The sequence below is a fragment of the Arachis hypogaea genome, chromosome 3 (assembly GCF_003086295.3).
Source record: "Arachis hypogaea cultivar Tifrunner chromosome 3, arahy.Tifrunner.gnm2.J5K5, whole genome shotgun sequence".
NCBI classification, from domain to species: domain Eukaryota; kingdom Viridiplantae; phylum Streptophyta; class Magnoliopsida; order Fabales; family Fabaceae; genus Arachis; species Arachis hypogaea.
In genome coordinates, this window is record NC_092038.1 from 11,966,624 (window position 1) to 11,967,206 (window position 583).

Sequence of the window (583 nt, forward strand, 5' to 3'; positions counted from 1 at the left end):
TTATTAATTTTCGAAACCCAAAACTATTTAATCTGCCTAACTGAGATTTACAAGGTAACCATAGCTTGCTTCATACCAACAATCTCTGTGGGATCGACCCTTACTCACGTAAGGTATTACTTGGATGACCCAGTACACTTGCTGGTTAAGTTGAACAGAGTTATGATCACATCAGGGATTATTAAGATCCCAATTTATCACACCATGATCTCTTTGGGGTATTTTTGATTTCATACAAATACAAAGAGACCAACTTTGAGGATCACAATTTCATCCACCACATCCGTGATCAATTTCTTTGTTTGCTGCCTACTATACTCTTTGGGTATGAATCTTACTGCCTTGTAGTTTGCAATGTCTGCAAACCATGGCACTTCCTGGATGGCAAAGAGTTGCTCATCCGAAAAGTTTTCAGAGATCTCAGTAAGAGGGAGGGACGTCCCTTCTACTGGTTCTATTCGGGACAGGTGATCTGCTACTTGATTCTTTGTCCCTTTTCTGTCTCTTATTTTTATATCAAACTCTTGCAGAAGCAACACCCATCTTATGAGTCTGGGTTTTGAATCCTGCTTTGTGAGTAGAT